The sequence below is a fragment of the Apteryx mantelli genome, chromosome 8 (genome assembly GCF_036417845.1).
Source record: "Apteryx mantelli isolate bAptMan1 chromosome 8, bAptMan1.hap1, whole genome shotgun sequence".
Lineage (NCBI taxonomy): Eukaryota > Metazoa > Chordata > Aves > Apterygiformes > Apterygidae > Apteryx > Apteryx mantelli.
The window spans coordinates 7,322,808-7,345,365 of NC_089985.1; the positions used below are offsets into that span (position 1 = coordinate 7,322,808).

The following is a 22,558-nucleotide window of genomic DNA, read 5'->3' on the forward strand; positions in this document are numbered from 1 at the left end:
CAAGCTGGGAACTGCCTTCTCCCTTGAGGATCAGCCTCCACAGGGTATCCCTGGAGAAGGAGGGACTGAGAAAGCCCTTAATGAAACTGGGAGACTGGGCAAATCTTCCTGGGGGGACACGCGGGAGAGCCTTCTTGAGACCTGACTTGCTGTGGCTGACACCGCCTTTGAATTCACAGGTCTGCAAAGAGCAGTTGAGTCACTGCTAACAGCTGTGACCTGAATCACAAAATTCTCTTGAATCAGCCCCCTTGGATAAAGTTTCTGATATTTCTGTTGCCTTTGTTACTGTTTGGTAACCTCCACAACATTCCTTATCCAAGGAGATGCTGCTTTGGCATTTCGCTTTGGATTGCTTTTGCCCCTTGTCTGTATAGCATCTAACAGTCAACAAGACAGAATATAAAATAGCGGTTATTTATTTGTTGGCAGAATTGCTGGTACTGTTGCTACTTTTATTTCCACTGGTTGTAAAGTTACAACTCTAACATTTTCAAATTAACTGTTGTATAATATATACATACATACACACACACATATATATAATTGTTTCATTTTGAGTGTAAGCAATATGGCAGATTTTAGGTTTTCTCTCAGAAAAACTGCATCATATTTGATTATATATTTGAATGTATGTGTGTGTGTGTGTGTGTGTGTGTAAAAAATATGCAACTATTTAATGTAATAAAAAGCCTGACTTGTGTGATCAAATATCTGCAGTCATCTTTTTTTCCTTTCCTTGTAGAAAGAACCTCAGGAGACTAATGGAACAAGTTAGATGTCCAAAGCCAAGAGAAAACCTGTCAAAGGATGGTTTCTTTTTTGTTGTTAAATACCATTAAATTATGTTATACATTTCCCATTATTTTTCAATATAAAGGACTTCTGTAGTTGCCATTTTGTAGATGTTTGTAATGGAAACATTAAGACTGGTATTAAAGGAGAATGAAGGGAATGTCTGGGTGCAGAAGCACCATAAGGAGCAGCAAAAGGTATGTAAGAACAGCAGGCGTTAAGGGCTGTTCAGATCAAAAGAACAAAGGGACAGACTAAAATGAGGGACAGCCTAACCCCGGATTAAAACAGAGAACACGTCACAGTCACTGTGAGGTCCTAAATGGTATGCAAAAGCACATCCAAAAACCAGCACATCGTTACCAACATAAGGAGGACATGGATGTGGTGATGGCTCTACATTCAGCACCACGTGTGCTCTGCATCGCTGCAGTTAGCCCTGGCCAAACCACTCGACCCCACACTTCTCGGTGCTGGAAGTATGGGGTATTAGACTGTCCGTGTGAGTGAATGAAATCAGTCCTATTTTTAAATAAAAACACCTTCCCCTGCTATACAGTCCCTTGCTACATGGTTGTCATGGTATTGCGACATTAATTGCTGCAGAGTGTGGTCTACGAAAAAATCTCAGAACCCTTTTTCTTAATCCACCATACAATTAAACCAGGAAATTTTTGATCATTTGGTTCCTGCATTTTAAGCTTTCAAGCCTTTCAAGTTTGTGAGCAGTTACAGTTTCTCTGAGAATAAGGCAGCAGATCCCTGTAGACACTAGAGAGTCATATTAAATTGGTATCGCTTTAAAAGTCTGTTCTAGGTGAGAAATAAATTGAGTTCAGAATGCTTCCTTGTCAGGACACTGCTTCAGAAATAACCTGATCTTGCAATCTCAGCTCTGCTCTGGCTTCTAAAACTTGTTATGTCAATAGAGTTCACCTAGTTCTGTCATTTAAATGTTGTCATTAGGCTGTGATAGATGAGAAAAGATTCTTAATATGCCATTCCTTTTTTTGTTTATTTAAACACTATCCAAATCAGAATATTTCTTACTTCACCTCATTTCTCATTATACTTGAAAGGTTTTTTGTGTTTAATTATTGGCTAGTGAAGATAAGCAGGAATCTTTATTTATTTATTTTTGTTCTTGGACAATTGGTTCTACGGTTTATCTCTCAGTCAAAGGAAGCATTAAAAAATTTAATGAATTGTGCATACATCATCTGTGGGTTTCAGTTTCTGATAAAGGACGTTTTATTTATGTATTATTTAGCTAACATACACTTCTTTGACTAAGCCAAAGAAAAATAAATAGAAGCCTTAATGGAGGTTTCTCAGAGATAATTAACTGAAGGGCTTGCAAGGTATGTGCAAAGGTTTGTTATTAGAAAGGAGAAGATGGTCTCCTACACAGAGGTTAGCTACATACTTCTTTTAGCTTACAATGATTTAGGATGACAATATCTGTCCCCCTGAGAAAAACAGCTAAAGAAAACTTGCAATTTTGCAATGGATCTCTTTTCTGATGATAAGAAATCACCTTATTTTTTATTTTTTAATTCAAATAATAAATATTATTACAATTTTTTCCTTATTAAAACACTACTTCGCTGAATTTGAAGTTTGATGTAATGCAATATAAAAAAAAGTTCATTAAATGGAAAATCTGAGCAACTATTTTGATAATAATTACTTGGACAAAGCTACTTTCCTTAAATGGCAGAGAAATCTCACAGATTCAACACCAGAATTTCTTTCAAGAAACCAATCTTTCTTGAAGTAGAGGGAGATGGGTGGGAGTGCTCATTAACAGCAAAATTATTTGTTCAACTACCAATTCCTTTCTGCAACTTCTCCCCACCTAGGAAACTCATACTTAGGGAAGACAAGACAATATGTTCATCTGGATTGCGATACTTCCCCGATCAGCCCTCTTTTTTCCTAATAAAAAGACCAGTGTTCCCTTTAACCAAGGAAAAGCATTTTAAACATTTCACTTCCCTAGTGCCTCATTTTCCTCTTTGGTAAATTTTTTCCATTTCAGCCTTTTACTTCAGTTACTTGCAGTGTTCTTGCCAGGGGAGGGGAAGAAGGAGGGAGTTTCCCAATCACACTTGGGTTGATTGAAAGGAAGAAATAGAATCAGCTCTTAAAATAGAGAATCAAAGAGGAAGGATTAGTATGTTGTGGGCAAGAAAGGGTCGGTAAGGTTAGTGCAAGGTATGTGTAGCTTTTTACCAAAATTTGTTCAATTTTCTGAACTACAAATGATGATCAATTCATGGATGTGCCCTGGGAAAGCCTTTCTTATTCTCTGAGTCAGTCAGTGTTTTTAGGAGCATTCAGAAATGTCCCCAAGCACTTATTAGAAATTCTCTATATCTGATGTACTACCTGCCATAACACACATGCTAGAAACTCTCCACCCAAAAAAGAACAGCAGCTATCTCAAAAATGCCAATAAATTTATAGCAACTAAAAAATGCATTTTTTCACAGTAGTCATCATATATATAAAGATTGCATGCATCAAGACTTCCAGTTAATATATATGTAAAATACGGGGAGAGGCTCAAGGGGATTATGGGTATGAGATTAAGTGCTCCTCTGCTGTGGTTGTCACATGTGTCCTGACAAAAGGGTGTGCTCGCTCACAGCAGTGTGCATGTTCTGTAACTGGTAGGATGCCATAGCCAAAGCAAGACGTAGCTTAAACACCACTGATCAGGTCTCCAAGACCCCAGTGTAGTGGGACCTTGCATGAATTCGAGTACTAAGAGAATGGATGGACAGTTGTTTCAGGGTTCCCAAATCTTGCTTCTGTTTCCTTGGATTTGGGACCACACCAAGTGAGATGGGCATCAGTGTCAAAGTCCAGCACGATCAGAGATGGCCACGCAGAGCACCCTGATGTACTGGGAATGCTGCAGAAGGTCCATCGGCTAGTGGGAAAGTGCAGCGGTCTTCAGCTGACTCTGGATTGACCCCTTATGATCTGCCAGGGTAGAGTCAACTTGGACACTTGGTCGTCATAATGCAAAAATTTACATTTTTCAGATTAAGATAGTTGTATATTCTGCCTTAATGCTTAGGATAATATTTTAGATTTCAATGCATAAACTAAGGAACCTTCTAGGCACAAAGTTTTCTACAAGATTTTAGCTTAGAAAATGAAAGCCATTTTTATTCAGTTAAATCTTTAGACAGTCTTAGATTCAGGAAAATGTGACACAGTCAAGTCTTGAAGCATAGTCTCAAGATAAATGAAAGTGGAGAGTCTTCTTATAGAAGATTTATCTGAAATTAGCTTAAGTGAAAGATGCTGAAAGCTGCCAGGTAACATGTTGAATTATTTAGTGCTACCCAGACAGCTCCACCCACTCACTGCCATTTTGATATCTGCCTCAGAATAGCACCAGAATGTGGGATTTGAAGAGTTGCTCTGTGGCCAGGCAATGCACTGCTAACCATGGCTTGGTGCTGCTCTTAGGGAGGGATGGTTGCTTCCCAAAGAGCTGAGTGACCACTGTTGGTTACCCAAAATGTTTTTTTAGAGCTGAGACAGCTTTCCTAAGATCTTCTGACCAAAAGCCGAGCTTTACCGCAAAAAGTCTGGTTATCCGGCACTCAGGTTGCTGGTCCTGGGTTCATTCCCTCGTTACATCAGGAGCGGTAGGCTGATTCATATATTCTTACCCCAAAATACTGATTTAGCATCACCAAGGTATGGGTAAAGAGCAAAAGGAAATTCTGAGGCAGTTGTTCACGTATTTTTACTCCTTTTCTTTACTATGCAGAGAAGATGCTGACGCTTCCAGCAGCTCCAAGAAGCATTCCCAAGTGCAAAGTACAAGAAACCTAGAAGCAAGGGGGGTGAACATAACTATGGTAAGGATACCATCCAAAAGGAAAGGCCGTTCTCAGACCATAGCTGAAGAAAGATGTTACAGAATAATTCCTGCTAATGTCTATAGAGTCTTTTTTTGTTATTGTTACCAACTTTCATCCCACTTGGAGTTTACCAGGTCTTTGGAGAGCACTCCAAATGCATCTCTGAAATTTATGTATTTCTGAAATGACTGCATATACCTACTATTCCCCACAAGTGATCTGTCAGTGTCTTAGCTGAGACTTCACTTAATGGAGCCTCAGATAAACTTTCTGTGTACTCAGAGCCTTTTAAGTTTTGGAGCTTAGAAAATCCTGTGATGCATCCCTCCTCATTAGTGCTGCTATATTCCTAGTTTCACAGTTCACCTTTATTCCTTTGATAAAATTCTCCAGCTGGGTCTTGAATTTCCTTCATGACTATGCTTTTAGAGTAAATGGAGAAATTCCTTGTATTGATGAATTTATCCTCACGGCAAATTGATGTAATTACGTTGTTTGTTGTATAGGGACAGAGAGTGGTTTTATGCCTGTTATCCAGAAGCTATCGCATATTCCTCTGGAGAAATTTTAATTTTCTGCTAAGCCGTATTGCAGTTTTTTAGGCATTGTTTTCACTTTCATTCTAAAACAAGTATAATTCATACTCATAAGCACAAATCTAGTGAAGAAGCAGCAAGACATTTTTCTCGGCTTTTAGGAAGAAGCTCGTTCCCCAGGATTTGCAGCTGCTGGAGTAAACATAAATTTCCAATTTCTGATGTCGGGCAATCGGTTAAGATAGGTATTGAAATACCACTGGGCAAGCCCAGTCTTAAGTAAGCCTGCAGATTCTCCATGCTCAAGTCTTTGGGAATGTTTACCCGCACTTTGTTAGGGTGAAATTTTAAAGGTTTGTTTCTATTGCACCTTACTGTGTAGCAATGACCTATCAATAACACAAAAGATAGCAAAACCGCTACTATCACTTGGCTTTTTAAATCCAAGCACAAAAACTTTCTAAAGTAGTCAAAAGTTCAGAAATCTATAGGGGATATTTGAGCTCCTAGAGAGGGAGGTTGGGTTCGCAGGAAAGTTCAGCTCTCATTTTTGATATTAGGATGCACTTAGTTCATCTACCAAATGTCCCAAATCCTCAGCTGCATTCAGATTTGTTACCATTTTAATGAAACAGGAGACAAATTCATCTTTTAGTTTATCTCTTCACTCGGAAAATTTTTGGAAAGGATACAGGGAGAGAGGGCAGCTGGTGGTTAGCCTGTTATTCGTCATCTTTAAGGCAGGCTAACAGACTTCCAGCTGAAGACCTGTTTGTAGGCTGACAAAATCTATTCCACATTTTTCTTACAGAAATAAATATAACAGTTAGCTGTAAGGCCTGACATCTCCACATGATTTGCCACTGCTTTATATGTTATATAGGAGAACAGATTACGGGTATGTGATTTCAGTAGGCTCTTTGCTAATCTACATGAAATACCGCTTGGGGAAAAGGAAATAACCTGCGCTGTACAACAAGGTGAAAGAAAAGGTTAAATCTCCTTTACTAAGTAAGCTTAATTCAGTTCAATGAATCCACCGTAATCCAGTGGTTCTGAATTCCTTCCTGGATTTTCCGTTGTGGGGGGAATAATTTATGTGACGTTCCGGTGTGCTTCTTCACTGGAGTTCGTCCTGCCGAATGCTTGGTAGCACTGAAAGAAATAGGCATTTTTTGAAGATTTACCAGAAGTAACAAAGATTACATGTAACAGCTGAAGTTGTGCTAACATCACTAGAAGAGTCCTTTCCGAGAGCAATAATCCTGCTCTGTAGCCAAAGCAGAGGCCTGTGACACTTAACACGGTATAAATGCAGTAATTAGGATATAATTAATATTAGCTTGCCTTGAACCCAAATATAGCCTTTCTGTGGCCAACAACAGTATAAGTGTTTTGTGACACTGTGACAGCATAGATCAACAGGATATGGCCATCAGTGCTGACTCTATGGCACCAGCTCCATGGCGTTATATACATACAGCTAATTTAGGATATAAATGTTAAGGACTAACAGTTTTTTATATAAGTGGTGATAATGATTCACGAAGTGTGTGGTTAATGAATTCGATAAAGTTTTATATTCAGTTGCAGCAGTTTCACATAAATGTTTCTTCAAACACAAGCACTAAAGCAATTTAAATACACCCTAAGACTCCTCTATACCTCTCTAAGAGAACTGGTTTGTGTATGCATGTGCACGTGCACGTGCGTGTGTGTGTGTGTGTGTCCTGTTCAGTGGATGAAAGAAAGGATTTAAATGAAAATATGATATATGGTATAGTGTAGTCACTTTTTCTTCTTAATTTGACTTCAGGTTGAGGAAGAAACTAAACCTTCATTGAGTTTACTTTCTTTTGGAAAATTAAAGGTTACATTTCCTTACATATACATAGTAAATTAACATGCTTTAATAATTCAGTCAAGTGACATATTAAGTGTCATTTTTTTTATAGCTTAGCCAGATGGTATTACAAAAAAAGTGTGCAAAACCAGTTAGTATTACACCTGACAATTTTCCACACTTGTCAAAAGGACAAATTGATTTTTTCTTCAGGCAGGATATCAGAAAAAAACAACCTTAACCATTTCAGTGTGGAGCTAGATTAAGTCTGGACAATATTTGATCTGGCTTACTTGACCTTCCTTAAACTAGGCTGATACCAGGGCTACTGTTACCCTTCCAAAGCTATCTATGCATTTTATATAAGACTGTTGCAACTGTGTATACACACACACACACACAGACATATACATATACATACATACATACATATGTATATATATGGGGATTAGAGCTTGCTGTGATGGAAGCATTTAGGAGGCTGACAAAACAGGCCAGTTTTGAGCTTTAAAACAAAACTTAACTCATTATTATTGTTATCATTACCATCATTGCCATTATTATCATTCTTATCATTATTATATTACTGTTATTGTTCATTCATTAACAGCACACTTCATGTTAGTAGTTAAATCTTACCTGTCATCATCAGCATCATCGCTATATACACAAAATGGTTAGTTTTTAACACTCGTATTGTAAATTAGCTGTGAGTATACAATACCATGGAGCTTATACGGTATAGTTAGCAGTGGTGGCCGTGGTCCTTGGTGGTTCTTAGTCTTGGTGGTCAAGGTGATCAGGCTGGAAAGCACTTTGATGAGAGAAGTTGGAACCAAAATGGGTTCATCCTTCTTCTCCATCGCTTCCTCCTTATGCATGGTGTTTCTATGCTACTTGCCCTATCCCCAAAATGTGTCCGTGTTGGGGGGGGATGTCACATCTGCTTCTGATGCTATTTTTCTTATTTTTTTCTTGCCTGTCATCCCCCCTGCGCATTCCTGAGGATGCCCTGCCTATTCGTAATCCCTTCTGCCTAACTGCTCTGAATGCCTCCTGCATGCGACCACACACATCTTTGTTTGCCCCTTTGGTGGTTACATTGCTCACATACTCATGTAAAATGCTTATACATTGTGTCTGGTTATGCCACCACAGTTGTTGGCCACGCTATTTTAATATGCTCATATTTGGGGTTTAAGTGAAGCTAATATTAATTATACTCTAATTAGTGCACTTAAATTGTATTAGGTGTCACAGGCCTCTGTTTTTCTTGCAGGATTATATGACAGAAGTATTTACTCTGGTTTACAACAATTCTGAACTGAAAGTGAAGCCTCTCCTTTTGATAACCTCTCTGAACAGCCATGAGTAAGTTTAAAGAAATATAAAATCTGTATAAAAGTATATAATGGACCTATCTTTTTGTGTGTGTGTAGTAAAGATTATAATGTAATAATAATATAGATGGCTCCAAATAGAGATTAGAGAGATAGTTAATAACGATCATGGCATACAAATTATTTTAAAAAACGGTAAATATTTTAACAAATTTGGCACATAGCTTCTATCTGTTTCCTGGAAAATATTTCAAAAGGGACCCTTTTTACTGAGGAGCTGACATAAGATCAGCAAATTGTATATGTTGGAGAAATTGGTACAGGAACAGTTCTCTCTCTCTCTTTATATTGAAGTCAACAGCAAGAATAAAACTTCAGCACTCAGGGAGGCAGAGCCTGATAATCTTTGAACTTTCAGACTTCAGAAATTCCAGAGGGAGACAAGTCGTGAAATTCAGTATTGAATTTCAGGCCAGTTTAAGACTGATTCGTACTACCTCACTCTTCTTATCTAGTGTTTTCCATCAGCAGAGGTCAGTCTCTCTACCCTCATTTTGCTGATGAAAAATGATGAGGCACAGAGAGATAGAAGTGACTTGTCTAAACTCATCTGGCAGGTGCAGGTGGGTTTGGAGCCTGAGTTCATAAGGTCCAGTGTTGCCAATTTGTTGCATCCAAGTTACCGACTAGGCTGCTTTAATTCCCACAAGTTTCTTACACCCATAGTCTTACTAATGGCAAAAGAAACGCACTTTGTATACAAAACCAAGAATTTATTGCTAGTCTAATTAAAGTCTTAACAGTCTAATCAGGACTTATCCTGAGTCCTCTGGTGGGTGGAGTATGGTGTTGATGGCGTCTTCCTCTTTGCTATAGTACTGTTTGCAGTCATTTTTGTATTTTTGCTAACATGCTCTTACATGCTCTAACATGCCTTTTTTTGTTGTTGATTTGCAAGTCCATGTTACATCTGAATCTATTCTGTCTTAACATACAGTGTGTTTTGACATATGTTGGATACTTGTTCTTTGATACCTCTAAAAGTGGATTTGCCCAGCTCCCAAGGCTGAACTCCTCTGGTGACCAGTAGTTGACCAATGGTGAGTTATTGGTAGCTCAGCACCCTCTGGCTTCATCCTGTGTTTGTACTTTCAAGGACTCCGCTATCATTCCACACGTGTAGTCCCCTATGCTAGATCTTATTCTAGGGCCCTAGATAGCTCATTCTGCACAGAATAACATCTTGTTATTAAAATCTAATAGTTGCAATAACACAGTAAGTGTGACCCCACAGAATGGCACAAAGCTGGGTAAAGGACAAGCAGGGAGCAGTCGCCTGGTGATTAGACAATTGCTGTTGGAGCTAAACAAGCTAAAACAAATCTCCAGGCAGGCCAAGACAAGCTCAGAGGCCTCTGTTGTTAGCTAAACACAGCCTGTGGTCTGCTGTGAGAATTTGCTACGCCGTAGGCTACAAGGCTACGCCAGTCCCATACCTGTGGAGTGCACTTAAAAAGATGAAGATGAGAGTTTGCAAAAGAATCTGGGGCAAAAACCAGAAAGCTACGCTACCTAACGCAGGCTGTAGGTGCAAGTGATGAGGTTTAGAGATCTGTAGAGATGGGATGAAATTGTGTTGTCACTGTCATCACTTAATAACACCCCTGAGGGTTCAAGCAGAAAGCGCTAATGGGAGTCCTGATGGCAGTCTAAAGCAGTCCAGTGTCACGGTGATTTTGGACAACAAATACGTAAATGCCAGGCTTACGCTTAGAGCAAGTTATTGGTGTGATTCCAGATTAGTATGGTACATTCTGTGAAATCAATAACATTCACAGAACTCTTACAGTTTTACTGTTCTTCCGGCTAACAGTCTTACAGTTCATCCATTTTTAAGCATCCAGCTTCCACAATATTTCCTTGACACTTTAAATCTGACTACAGGTTTTCAGTGAAAGGGTTCATTTAATCCCAATGCAATCTTATGCTATTTGTGTTTCTCTGGTATCAATGCGTGATGATGCCATTCACAGAATTCATAAATACAGAGCTTCTGATTAGATATTCACCTGAATAATTCTTAGTCAAGTGAAACACCTTCCTGATATTTTAGACCAATATATTTTCCACTTGGTGGGAAAAAAAGTCTGAGAAACTACTTTGAAAAGATTTCTAATTTCATTTGGCTGACACATATAAAGACTCAAAGCCAATTCATGTTTTAAGTGGTATGCAGTATTTTGCTGAAGGTATTTACAGTATATAGAAAGGCATAACGCATATCATAGAGAAGCTGTTGATCATCCAAAAGAGAAACAAGTTGTCTGACCGAACTAAGATCCTTCAGAGCTATTAGCCTTAAGTGCCTACAGAGTTAGGTAAGGTGTTTGCCCTCATTTATGTAAGAGGTGGGAAAACTTAGGTGACAATCTATTAATAATAATAATCCCTTCACTGTAAGGGGCTATTTTTGAAAGACAACATAAAAACCTAACAAGTGTTTGTGTTTGTCATTTAACAGCTCTGCTGTCATTACCGTCACGCAAATGCTAGGCAGGCATTTCTGGGGGATACAAGCAGACATTAAGCTCACCAGGCAGAGCTCAGGTATGTCCTGTGTTAGGTTATCCCACTTTATTTCCTGTGAGAGAGCCCTTCCCCTTCCCCTTTCCCAAGCGCAGCTCCCCCACGTGCCATCTCGCAGTGTCCTTGACCATCCTGCGCCTCTGCTGTTTTCTCCCACTTTTCTCAAAGATAGACATGCTCACGCCTTCAGCCAGGGCCCCTGTTTTCACTGGTTTTATTTTTCCTGAGGAAACCCATCTGCCCACATGGCCCGGAGTCTATTTAATCTTGACACGTACATCTGTGCTTTGGAGATTGGACTCTATTTTTCCAGCTCCAGGAGACACCCTGCTCTGCTGTTCGGCTCGAAAGGGAGGGCAGCTGCGATGCCCACCAGTTGCAGTAACATTTAACCCAACCCATAACTGTGCTCACAGTAACTCATTACTTTGAAAGCCCCAGAGGTATTATTTTCACCTCACCTGATCAAACTTCTATTTCAGTCAACGGAAAGCTTCCCCTACCTTTGCCTCCATGTATCTAGCTTCAGTTTTCCAAGAGTTTAAGCCTTTATAGTGGCTGAATAGGGGTGTTTCTTGAAAATCATGATCATGCTTCTATTTCAGCATTTTTAGGAAAAAGACCTCAGCTGTCTGTATGAATATTTAGTTACACTCGCAATTGAAACGTATAGAAGAAAAGGGGTGGGGGGGAAGAAAACTTGAAGGTAAACAGGAGTAGGAAATATTATATGGCCCTTTGTTTTCCTTTATATCCTTCTGCTCCCTCTCATTTCCTGGGTATGCTGGCTCTAGAAAATTAAAACCATTACTCTTTATGGCTGGTGGCAGTCTTCTGAAATCGTTTTTAATCAGCGCGCCCTAATGAAAATGGAGGTTTTGAATGAAAACGTAGCGCTGTTGCTGCAACGCCGGGCAGAAAAGGTGTCCTCAAGGCTAGGATGAAATTTCTAATGAGGGAGAGGAGGCAAAGCTGGCAGGCATGGCACACCGTGCCGGGCAGCAGCAGCCTGGCAGCTGAAGCGTTAAGTCTTTTCTCTGTTTTTTTTCTCTGAACCAGGGTTACTGCCCTGCTGCTGCTCAAAGGACTGTTGACTGTTCGGGGTAGGGAGAAAGGAGTGCGTTGAAAGAGTATTTTGAAAGGTTTTCAGCTTCAGAATGAGAAGTATCTTCAAATATATAAAAGTTGCCAAGGAGAGGAAAATGGTTCCCCCCCCCACCAGTTTTCTCTCTTTCAACTTGCTTTTTAAATCTACCCATGGCTTTTGTTATTTGCCGTCCATTCCATGGCCTTTAATCCTTAATCCCTGTTTAGTGTCCTAAATACAACTTCTGCAATATTCTGGGTGTGAACAGGAATAAAATGGTGCAAGATATATGTCTTCAGAACTTTCTCTTCCCCATCAGACTCTACCTTTCCTTCACAAGTGATAGAAAGGCCCCTTTCAGATTTATTTTCCCAGTTGTGAAAGCTATTGTATATCAGGCACACGGAACTGCTTACTACTCAGATTTCTTTAATAGGAAAGGAAACTTTAAAAGAGACCCGGTCACCCATGGATGGCTGATAAAGACAGCAGAGGTTAGAAAAGAATCAAAAGCAGGGCATAACAGAATAAATCTAAAATAATGAAACAAGTAGAATAAGATAATAGGAAGGAAAGTGAACAGAGCAGGGGAAGAATTACTCAATTTCTTCTCCCTGAAGAAAGCTGACGGTAGAATAGAAATAATCTTCTATAATGGAAAGGTGTGTTCACATTTTTAATGAAATGTAAAAAAGAAAAATCTGTCGTAAAAATAATTAGATGTCTAGAAAACATGATCTGCAAGGAAAGATTGAAAGAACTGAGATAGCTTAGGGAAGGGAAGTCTAAAGGGAGATGTGGGAACAGTCTTCAAGTATGTAAAAGGCTGCTGCAAAAAGCAGGGGAAAATCAGTTCTCTTTGTCTTAGGTGAATAAGACAGGAGTAAATTGCAGCAAGGGAAGATCGAATTAAGTAAAGGACAGTGAAACCCTGGTGTAGACAGTTTAAAGACAACATGATTGGTAGAATTTACTTCCCTAAAAGCAGTTATCCAGAGGCATTGCTGACGACCTAGGGTACCCTGCACATGTGGCCTTGCTATATCTGCCAGCTTCGAATACCACAGGGTATCTAAAAGGGCAATAGCCACCATCCAGACAACTGAATCTCAGTCTAGATAACCTCTTGAAGTCCCTATTAGCCTTATTTTCTATGATTCTGCAAGTAAGGACAGTAAAAAACAGATTTCTAATGCAAAATGACAATTAGGCTATTAGTCTAACTGTTATGATAAGAAGAGGACTTATTCTAGTTTCACCTGAATCAGATTTGAAGGTTTTTTTTTCTTAAGGAAATGTAATTTTTCTGCAGTCTCCAGCCCTGTTTTGCCTAAGAGACTGTTCCAAAAGTCTTTGAAACCAATATCTAGGTTTGTGGATGTTGATGGGAGCTAAACTTGGATGATGCATAGGTTGTGATTGCCAAAGCTAAAATGTTAAAATACCTGAAGTAGAACACTCATTTTTTTTCTTCTCCATGGCTGCCAAGTTTATCTCTTTACATATTTATGCATTTCAGAATAATTAGCTTTATTGGAGGTGTTGTTAAGCCAGGAAATAAAAGAGAAACTTTCTGACCTCAAGCTGTAGCAGAAGACTATTTAGAACAGTTTGGTGGACAGGTTAGCAGTTGTTTAATAAATATAAAATGCAGCCTTATTCCACATGCAGGAAAAAAAAAACATTGATATTCTTACCTATGGTGGGGATGAAATATTATGACTGTAATATTTTTATGTATGGGCAGTATTAATACTGTGATATTATGCTAATATAGCTTTAGCATTTACTCTTGTGTAATATTATTTTGTTTAATGTAAGTGAAACTGGTTGCCCAAATGCATAATATTATTGCTGCTTCAGAATAAGTAGGCTTTTTTTAATCCCTGTGCAGTAAAGCATTTAATCTTTGACAGGATATACTGACAACTGGCATGTGAAAACACGAGGCATTACTTGGGCATATTAGTTCTTATATGTTGGTTAATTCTGAAAATCACACTGGGACAAATGTGAGAACGATTTGCTGAGAAAGTGAAAACAAGGGACAAATGCCTTCTGCAAACAAATGAGTGCCAGGCAAATTTGTAAGGGGACCTGGAAGTTCATAAACTTTCCATGGCTTGTTTTACTTCCTTATCATTGTTATCATAGCAGGAACATGCAGACAGTAAATACCAAACCATTTTTTCTCTCTTTCCTAATGTCTTTCAGTCATATATAATTCTCAGCCTTGATTACAACAAGCAAACAAAGAACCCTCTATGCTCTGAAGTGTCTAAGACGCCCTTTGGGATTATGTTCATTGCACTGTCACCTCCAAAGTTTGCCAGTTCAGCCCTGGAGGACTTCTCTAAAACAACTGCAGCTTCATGAAATTTTGTTGGCATCCAGCTAGAAGCTGATGACTGTTGGCTCGGGAAACTTTCCTCCAGCGGTTTGATCAGTTTGGGAAGATAGACCTTGCTCTTCGGATGGATGTAATTTCATAGCATTTGTATATCCTTGTTGAACTGATATCACATGAAATGTTTGGTTAGTACCATAGAAGTCCACCTGGTTCTTGCAGCCAGTCCTCAGCTATAACTTTATCTCCTGCATTTTATTTGGTTTTACCTTATGTTTATTTTATATTTGACTTGCCATAAGTAGAGCCTCTCCCAGAGGTTAACTGAATTATCTACAATATTTTGCTGCCTTATGCTTAAATTGTCATGTTTTCTAAAGTTGAAGCCTACAATGAACTGCAGTTTTTTAGTGGTCTGTTCTCTACAGTATCAGTACTCTAATTTGCAAGGCAGGAGGGAGCTGTTTCACTTTAATATTCATTTAATATTTAACCTGATGACTACTGAACCTCTTTTCCCCCTATTTAAAAAGGAACATTTCTCCTGATATCAAAAGCCATTTGTGGTGTTAAACCAGACGGAGCAATAGTGTGTTTTACCCACTGTACCCATGCCGAAACGCCTCGGCTGAATTTAGACTTGTAAATTAAATATACTTGTGGGTGTTCTCTTGACCTAAAGCCAACTGACACAGAATTACTTGTGTCCGTGCTAAATCTGTGTCTTGCTCTCCAAAACAGTGTGGTCGTATCCGGTGGGAACAGTGGTCCCAGGGCTACTTGCTCCAAACCCAGGAGTCGTTTGGAAGAGTCCTGGGAGACTTTGGCCAAAACTATTGCAGGAACTCGTCTAATAACTGAACAGTACAATCACGTTCAGTGCCTGTGGGCATCTCCTGGCTCCATTAATAGTTTTATTAGTAAATATTCCTGGAACATCCTGCCCTTTGTCCCCCTTGCTAAACTCGTGTGTTCTCAGGCCTCCTTCAGGAGTAACAGCATCAGCAGCAGTGGGGCTGAGGCTTTTCCTCTCCATCGGGGTTCACTCTCAGGGATGTGCTTGCAGGGGGACATAAATTTTGCTCCAACGTTCATCATACCTGAATAAACACTGGAAAACAAATAGAGGTACACAGCACTACTAATTTCATCTTTTGCTGCCCTAGCCTTAAAACACAGATGAATAAAATTTTCAAACACTTTATTTTCTTTTAATAAAATGCTATTTCTAGCCTCAGATGATGCCTGCTTTTCCATATGCATCATCTGGGTGCGTTTGTAATTCTTCAAAGAAAAAGAATAGTTAAACTAAAACTTTTTTTTTTCCATTTATTACACTGGTTGCCAACACAGACTTCAGTGGTGTTAATTGGTATTTGCATCAGTGAAAATGAAATTGGCTTCTAAGTTCATATCAGTCAGTGACGATTTATTTAAACTGAAAAGTTCTGGCTTGATATCAGAAAACATTAATCATTTATCATTCCTCACAGGTTGAAATATATACCATTATGTCTGTAACACTGACTCTGGACAACCGCAATTAGATTATGTTCAGAGTAAGTACATTCAGATAGCTTTGAGGAGTTGGAAGGCTTTATTTGGTAGATATCTTCTGATTTCTTCTTTTTTGCAATAGATTCAACTCAGTTTTCTGTGCTAAATGGAAATTTAAGCAATACCCTCGGTGTTAAAGAATGTCACTGTGAGCATATGTCACAGTTTTCAATGACAGCTGCGGTGGTATCTTATAATCAAAATATTTTTAATGAACACTTTACTCAGGTGTCTCATTTCCCACATGGCTCAGATAAAGTATTTGATGAAATTTGTTACAAATCAGTACGATCCATTCCTCTTCCCCTCTATATTTTTGGACAATCGTTTTATGTCAGGTAACACTCATGTATCTGGAATCATCCAACAATTGCACCGAGACATTACAGGGCAAGAAATTATACTAATGTCTTGGCCAATCTTAGCGGCTGAGTAAATGAAAAGCCGTTTCATACTGAATGTTCAGAGCAGGGGAAAAAACAATGCAGAGAGAAAACATGAAAAACATCAAGGAGCAACAACAGCTGAGCAATAGCTCATATATGTATTTGTCCATTTTGCCTTCATGTGAAGGCTGTATTTTTTTTTCTTTTGCTGCCTTTTAACAGTTTTCTGATGCTAATCCTAAAATCTTTCTCCTCTTTTATTGATCATCTGACAGCCATAGCTTTGCTCATTAGTCTTCAGAACTATGTATTCCAGTAAAAATGCACATATATTCTCTTGCCGTCACTGGCACACGCTCATCTGATTCATTAATGCACTTTGTGGAAGGGTCCTCCTTTCATATCTGCCCTTCAACCCTCGAAGCAGCTGCAATAACATCAGTAATTTCAAAGTTTAATATGATTTCTCTTTCCTTACTGATTCCTGTGTTGGTAGAATAATCCCATAAAGCAGCTTCTGTGTGTTAATGGGCAAAGTAGACAAGTTAGCAGTGTAGTTTGGATGACCATGCAACCTTCAGATGTCTTTGGGAATCTTTCCAACCGGGAAAGCAAAGCTTCACTGGAATTCTGGCAGGAAGAAGCCTCTCAGCAGGCTCTTTTTCCTTTGTTTCTCTTTTGATCTCTACTGTAGAAGGAATAGAAACAGTCTTTCCATAATATTCCATTTCCTTCAAGCATGGGCAAACATTATGAATAATTTTTCTGTTATCCCGCATGACAATTTTTTAGGACTTTCTCATGCATAAAATGTCTTGAATTAGTGGCCCTGATTAGGGCCCTAATGACTGACAGCAGGATGTTTCCTAATGAGCACAGTACCTCAAACCCTGATACACACCTTGTACGTGTTTTCTTTCACCCTCTGAAACTCAGAAAGCTCATAAAGTTTTTGCAGACAATTTGCCCACCTTGTAATTTATGCTGTAGCCTCAGCTCTCAGAGCTGCCTTAGCGCTCTTGCAAGGAAGTGAAAGGTCTCTCCTGTCTCAGCCGATGCTGAGACCTCCCTCACACCCACACACATGACAGAGGTTGAGGTCACGCAGAAAGGAGGACCAGGATTTCATGAGCCAACAGGACAGACCAGGGTGACCTGGCGCCAGGCTTGGCCTGACGAGCTGCTCACCCACAACAGCCCCTTTTATCCCCCTTCGCACCATTTTCCCACACTTGGTCTTCCCCTGCTGCACTCCGTTCCTCCCTTCCTCCACCCTTGTCTCCTCCCAGATAAACCATCCAACCCTAATTATTTTTTCCCCATTGGTGAAAGTTTTGCTACAGCAAATCTGGTATTTCCAGTGCCATTACTGAGGTCGTCTCTTCCTTACATGGTATTACTGATGCAGCTACCTACGTGCTGTTGGCCCTGCGGGTCTGCACTCCCAAAAGGTGCCCAGCGCTCCCCTCCAATTTATCTGGGAAGCTCAGCCATCTCTCACATAACCCCTTTTAGCCACCTGTGAAATCCAGCCATCCCTCACGGTGCTGTCTGTAACCTTTTTCACTTCTCACTCCGTTATTTGTTATGTCCAGCTATATCTCACGTCGTGTTTGTGGGCTGTTCAGTTAGCTGAGCCCCGGGCCAGGGCCCAGTCATCTGCCCACATATCTTAACACTTAACATACCACTTTATCTGATGATAAATCTGACATTATATGCACCCGTCAGCAATGAAATAAAGTGCGGCAAATAAAAGAGGGGCTGTCTCTTTCCCACATCCGTTGCGGGGAGGATAAGAACTAGTGAACATTAAATCACAAAAAGAAGGCCACAGGCTGGAAAGCAGGAAGACTGTGCTCAAAATGAAGATAATAGAAGATATAAATTAATTTTCTCGGAAGGCTGTAAAATGTGCATCATTGCCTTGGAACAATTAGGACAAATGTCTGTCTGGAACTGCATAGACACAGCGAATGCGGCCTCTGGATATGAGCGTAGATTCAGTCACTGCTTATGGCCCTATCCAGACACTTCCTATTGTTCTGTATCCAATTGTTCTCTAATTGTCAGTGTTGATGACACTGAAATTGGTCTGATAAACCAAAAGAACGGAAATCATCTCCATTTATGCGCCAAACCCAGAATTATCTTTCCTTTCTAGCTCAGTTTTAAAATGACTGAAGTCACTGTAGGGCCAGTAGTTAGAACGGGTCACTTGATCTGCAGATCTGAATGATGCTTAGGTCGGTACTGATTGAAATGGGATCCTTGGCTGGCACAGCACGCAGTCCTATTGGGAGGTCTTACGTTTAACCAGGTAAAACTAGTCTTGTGTCTAGTGTACTTGCATCATGTCACCTGTTTAGCTTTTAGTAAACGTTCTCAAAACCTGAAATGGCCACTGTGCAAAATCAATGTTATTAGAGTACAATTTCCTTTATGCTCCTCACCATATAATTATTTTTTTAGCAGCATTTCCAATAAAAATTCTCCCTGAAACTCTGTGTTTCCAATCTTGCAAGTCGAGAGAAACTTATTTTTGCCATTCATGGCTCTTTATGCCTTCCTCCACTGTGTAACTTGCTCTTTGGAATTTTAAAAGGAAGGTTCATATGAAAATCTTGGTTTAATGAACTTGGGGGTCAAACAGTATTAGTCTGTTGCCTTAAAAGCAGTATTTTTATAAAATTATGCAGCACTGCTGGGACAGGTGTTTTTTCCATTTCCTCTGTTTAAACCTCTATGTCTTTTTGAGGGCACACAGAGAAGGTTTATTGACTGGGCCTATTGAGTTACTGCTTTTCAAAGGCTAGAAATTCCTTAATTTATATTTGGCAAGGCTTCAGTTTAAAAACAAAAAAAGTTAACAATTATGTTTGCTGCAGTTCTTGTTAATACATCCACATTAAGTAAGTGGAGTAGAGTAAATGCCATATGGATGTAATCCAGTTTCTTCTCATTATAAGAGTCCTTGGCTGGTTATTATGTAAACAACTTAATAAATACACAAAATATGAATAACTCTGGCTTAGACATTTGGCCAGACAGTAAAAGAACCATAGTGGTTTATACAGTTCTGTCACAGCTGTTGCTAAGTGAATTGGCAAAATCATGGTGTTTAACCTCCAGCAGCCTGTCATACAGAATTGCAGCAATATACTTTAACCTGATGCGTGAAAAAGCATACAGTAGGCCTCAAATTTCTGTTGGCTAGACTTTCTGCTGGGCTGTCAGGATTGTAATTCTATGATTGACATTCAGTCCGTATTTAAGAGCTTTCACAAGAACCAGAAAGAATTAGGTGCACAATCCAGTTGAATTTGGGTGATAAATCCTTTAAGGTCCCTTCAAAATCTTCCACTGTGGCAGTACCTATCAGAAGATGTCAGAAGTTTCCAAGATCTCAAAAGCCTGCACATCCAAAATATTTTTGTTGCCGCTCAGCTGCCAAATCTGTAGAAAGCTTTCCAGGGCTTTGAAGGCAGCACAGCACTCCGCACTTATAAAATAGGAAAGTTAGGAGTACTAAGTATGGATGGGACCCAGGTTTTGTGTCCCGAAAAGGGTTTGGATTAATCAAAATGCTTGTTAAAATCTGTTGACCTCTAAACACCACAAAACATGTGAAAGTTAAATATATAAAGCATGTTTTTGACAAAATGTCAATATTGGATATGCCAAAATTAAACAAATGCTTAAACTCTTTTTAAATCATGCCTTTCCTAAGAACAGTTTTGATGAAATGCTTGCCATAAAATGCAGATTCATTCAGAAAATTGCTGCCATACTTTAGCAGCCATCAATTCCTCCTCAGACCACCATGAATCACAGCATAATAATTTCTGTTTTAATAAATAAGGTAATGTCCACATGAAGGAGAGAAAGGACTATTTTGTTAAGGCAAAGGAAAGCTTTATACCTGGGCGCGTACAGCAGATGTGAGGTTTCCCTGTCTGAAGAAATAGCATGTATCTCAGACTGCACTTGAGGATTTATCTCTTAGCTAGTTGTTTCCCAACACAGTGCTGTTCCTACTGGTGCAGAAATAAATCTCCCTTGCCTTTCTTCCCCAGACAACCTCTTCAGCAGGATATTCCTTACTCTTCTAGGGGATACAAGGTGTTTACCTGGATGATTCAGTTTTTTCTTTTTGCCTTAGGATAAGGAGACTACTTCGAACATTTAAGTGAGCAATTCTTAGCTTTCTCAATATATTAAGCTCCTTGGTCCCTCTCCAGGATGGCCTGAATCTCTGCAAAAAAGTGGGTTTAAGTGGAGGCAATCTAGCATGCCATTTTCCCCACTCAGGAATATTTTCACTGTGTTGTTTGTGGTCCTACAGTTGCCATGAGCAGCTAAGCCTGTACCTCCTTGCAGTCCCATTCCCAAGCTACAAGCAAAGGCTGAGACAGGATATGAGCTAGTTGAGGGAATGGTGAGGAAGGATTTTAGTCTAAGCAGCAGGAGAAAGGATGATATTTCTCTTTGGGGGTTGCAGATACTGTTGCAAGCAGTGAGAGTCCAGGGTGTGTTAATGATAGGATACATTGCTGACAAGAACGGCCCGATAGGAAATGCTGGGGCAGAGCAAGATGACACTCCTCTGTGAAGATACCTGAAGTTCAAAATTTAAGAAGGAGCTGGAAGGAAGCAGGAAACCTATTTTCTCACCTCATAAGAAGCTTTGACATAAGACTGAGGAAGACAGCCCAAAGGAACCGTCTCAGAAGATACTTCCGTATCAGAAACAGGTGTCTTAGAGATCTCATGGCTCAGTGGCCTCCTATCCTACATCACTGTACACAGATGAAACTGTTATTGTTTAATGGCATCATCCGTTACAATCTTTTATATCTACTAAAGATACTGATTTCCCTTATTGACCATTTGACTATTCTGGCCACGCACATCTAGTCAGAAACTCAGGCTTTTAAAGGACTCAGGCATAAGCAATTTCGTATTGTTGCAATGAAGGCCTTCTACACATGGAGTGTCGCATGAAGTCCACGTGTGATCCTCTTGCTATTCCTGCCTCTGTGCAGGTGAGCAGGAAGAGATGGACGAGGTGGCAGACTGGGAAGGGTCTCATATCTTCACTAATTAGCCAGGAGAGCTGACAGCTGCTAGTAAAAAGGCAGAAGTAAATCAGGTTAGGATGGGATTTGAATCAGTGTAAAATCATGTATTAAATTGTAATCCAAAAATTCTGTTTGTGCAATATAGGCTGAGTCAGGTGGAGGGGGTTGCTTTGCTGTCCCAGAGATGATGCAGAATGCTCGTCAAGCCCTAACGTAATGAAATCCCCACCATAGGAATCCCAAGTGCCACCAGAAGGCCATCCAGATGAGTCCTGTGGACATCAGAGACAAAGATTATGGACTTCCCAGGCATAAAGCATGGTTGCAAGTTACAGTATTTGTTATGCAAGGCACAACAGGCTATTTCTGCGCATCTTTTTCTGCTCTGAAATCACTTGAAAGCAGGTTTTTTAAAACTTGAATCTGGTCATTACTTGTGGTTACTCTTCTGACGATTTTCTTCCTCAGCTCCTGGGAGCCATTTGAGAACTGCTCAATAGCTGTGCACCTTCCCTGGTTTGTAATACATCTCACAGTATTGTATTTTCAAAACTGGGCGATTGAGTTTATTAAACAATAGCTAATATAATACATATATTCAAGCATGAATACAGGTAGACTACAGAAAAATGTTCCCTAAGTATTCGTATGTACAAAACTTCAGTTTGTCGAGACTTTGCTGAGTTTCTCTTGAAACTCCATGAGGTTCATTCAGGAGTGAGTTCGGTTCTGCAAAATTTACTGTCAGCTCAACTCTCTAACTCCATTTTATTTAAAATTCAATCATGTTCATATAAGCATCAACAAATACCTTGTAAAACTGAACCTAATAAAAGTTCTCGTATATCGCCACTAAATAGATTATGTGCATATTTATATTTCTATTACCTTCAGTTTCATCAGAAGGGTTATTCTCTCATGAAAACAGAGAAACTGATTCAGACTCTTTAAAATCCATCTGTCCAATGTTTTTATGATACTTTCATTAGAAAACACATGCTACTTTCATAATACAGTTTTTAAAAAATGGGATTGCTTCCATTTCAAAATGTCTGAAACATTTAAAGCAGAAATATTGAAATCCTAAGTGAACCAAAACACTTTGGAAGAAGG

General features: G+C 39.5%; 1 long non-coding RNA gene across 5 annotated transcripts in view; it reads left to right on the plus strand.

Moving 5' to 3' along the window:
• The window catches only part of LOC106487411 (uncharacterized), a 33,336-nt gene extending 11,044 nt beyond the window's left edge, over positions 1–22,292 (plus strand). Inside the window, exons 2-7 of one of the 5 annotated variants that reach the window (XR_010884818.1) lie at positions 746–4,679; positions 8,341–8,432; positions 9,399–9,501; positions 10,923–11,008; positions 14,289–14,609; positions 21,591–22,292. This is a non-coding gene — a long non-coding RNA (uncharacterized lncRNA). Of the gene's footprint in view, positions 1–745; positions 4,680–8,340; positions 8,433–9,398; positions 9,502–10,922; positions 11,009–14,288; positions 18,881–21,590 lie in introns of those variants that run through there. The other 4 variants (XR_010884816.1, XR_010884814.1, XR_010884815.1 and 1 more) reach the window with 4 other exon arrangements.
• The last annotated feature ends 266 nt before the right edge of the window (positions 22,293–22,558 follow it).